Source organism: Miscanthus floridulus, chromosome 3 (genome assembly GCF_019320115.1).
Source record: "Miscanthus floridulus cultivar M001 chromosome 3, ASM1932011v1, whole genome shotgun sequence".
Taxonomy (NCBI): Eukaryota; Viridiplantae; Streptophyta; class Magnoliopsida; order Poales; family Poaceae; genus Miscanthus; species Miscanthus floridulus.
Window position 1 is genome coordinate 111,993,629 of NC_089582.1, and position 2,341 is coordinate 111,995,969.

Genomic DNA, 2,341 nt, shown 5'->3' on the forward strand with positions numbered 1-2,341 from the left:
CCTCACTCGCGGCCCACCCGGTCCGACGCAGCCCAGCAGGTGGGCGCGGGCCAGCAGGCGAGCGCGGACGCGGCGCAGGCCCAGCGCAGCAGCGGGCCGAGCAACGGGGCCCAGCAGCGCGCGCGGCACGTGTGCGCGGCCCAGCGCGGCGGCGCAGCAGCGGGCGCGGCCCAGCGCAGCAGCAGGCGCGGCCCAGCGCATGCGCAAGAGCAGCAAGCGGCCCAGCAACGGCGGACGCGAGCGCGCGGCGCGCGAGCGCGGGCGAGCGACGCAGCCAGCAAGCGTCAGCGGGCCCAACGCGGCAGCAGCGGCCGAGCGCGCGCGGCAGCAGCAGCGCAGCAGCAGCGCGGCAGCAGCGCGGCCCAGCGGCCAGCGCGGCCCAGCGACCAAGCGCGCGGCGCAGGCGCGGCAGCGGGCTGGCAGGCCGGCCCAGCGCGGCAGCAGGTGGCCAGCGCGAGCAGCGCGGCCCAGCAAGCGGCAGCAGCCCACAGAGGCGTATTCCAACGTATTACGGCTTTATTTTCCTACATGAAAGCGGCCACAAAACACATGTGACGTAGGGGTGACGTCAAGATGACATCAACAAGCTAATAACAGCAGTAACGCACCGTCGCTGCTCTGCTTACTCTGCTCTGCACGGGACGTGGTTCCGCCGGCCACGGAGAGGATGCTACTAGGTGGTGGAGCTTCGAATGAGTGGGCAGAGTGATGCACAGCTGAAGGAGAAGCTAGCAGTGCGGTGGATTGAACTGGTATGCTCTGGTTCAGTGGATGGACGACGGCGCAGTTCACCTCGTTCTTATGGAGCAGGCGGAGCTGTGCTTCCAAAATTGAAGCACAGTGAGGTGCTACAATGGGCAAGGTGGTGTCAATCAAGCTGCTGGCTGTCTCGCGGAGCCACGGACGCGACGAATTTCATTAACGCTCTACGGTCACGTCGAATTGAAAGCAAGAGGTACTGTTGGCCATGGCTTCAGCGGAGACGGAGGCGTTGGCACATCCACGGTCATTAACGCAAGGTACGCGTGCACATGACGACGGGAAACATTGAGACATGCCCAGGCGACTGTCCGCGCGGTCGACCCACGCGAGTGCAGAGCTGATATGACTCGGGCGCAGTGTGCTTGCGTGCGGTGGCAGGCAACCAAGGCACAGTGATGACCATGGTCAGTGATGGCTTGTCCAAAGCAGATGACGTGCACGGGTTTTCTACAAATTACCAAAAGCGGCTTCGTCGACCCATTTATAACTTACGCGAAATGACTTAAACTTCGAACGGTTTCGCGTCGAATTCCAATTCCGAGCTACCTGTTTCATTGTCGACTACTGAGTACGTACTACAAATTTTTATTAAAGTTCACATACACGATCTACATCATTTTTATTTAATAAAAATCCGTTTAGAATACTAAACAATATAAAGCGACATGAAACTTAACATCTATTTCCCGTTTCGGATAAACGTTTCAAATGTCGTATATTGATTTATACTCCAATTTACACACATATGCACAAATACATAATGCTCCTGCGATGTTTTAGCAAAACATTACAATGTAACACCGGGGTGTTACAAAACTACCCCCCTAAAAGAAAATCTCGACCCGAGATTTATGTGCCTAGTGTGAGAAAGAGACAGGGAAATACATTTGGCGCAACACTAACTATCCGACCTAGAGAGGAGATGGGGGTAATGCTTTGTTAAGTAGCTCTCTTGTTCCCAGGTGGCTTCGTCCTCTGAATGGTTTTGCCATTGCACCTTGTAAAACTTTATCACCCTATTCCTGGTCACTCTCTCCTTCTCATCCAAGATTTTTATAGGATGCTCCACATAAGACAGATCAGGTTGGAGCGGAAGTCCTTCTATTTCCATAGATTCTTCAGGAACTCGTAGGCATTTCTTCAGTTGCGAGACGTGAAATACATTGTGAACTGCCGAGAGAATTTCCGGGAGTTGGAGACGATAAGCAACGGGACCACACTGCTGCAACACCTTGTATGGACCCACATACCGAGGGGCTAACTTGCCATGGACACCAAACCGATGTACCCCTCTCATAGGAGATACCTTGAGATACACAAAATCTCCAGCTGCAAATTCCAAAGGTCTTCTTCGCTTGTCTGCGTAAGCCTTCTGTCGACTCTGAGCTGCCTTCAAGTGTTCATGAATTATATTTACTTTCTCTCGGGCCTCCTTTATGAAATCAGGCCTGAAGTACCCACGGTCTCCTACTTCAACCCAGTTTAGTGGCGTCCTACACTTTTGTCCATATAAAGCTTCAAATGGCGCCATGCGAATACTCTCCTGATAACTGTTATTATAAGAAAATTCTGCCAGCTT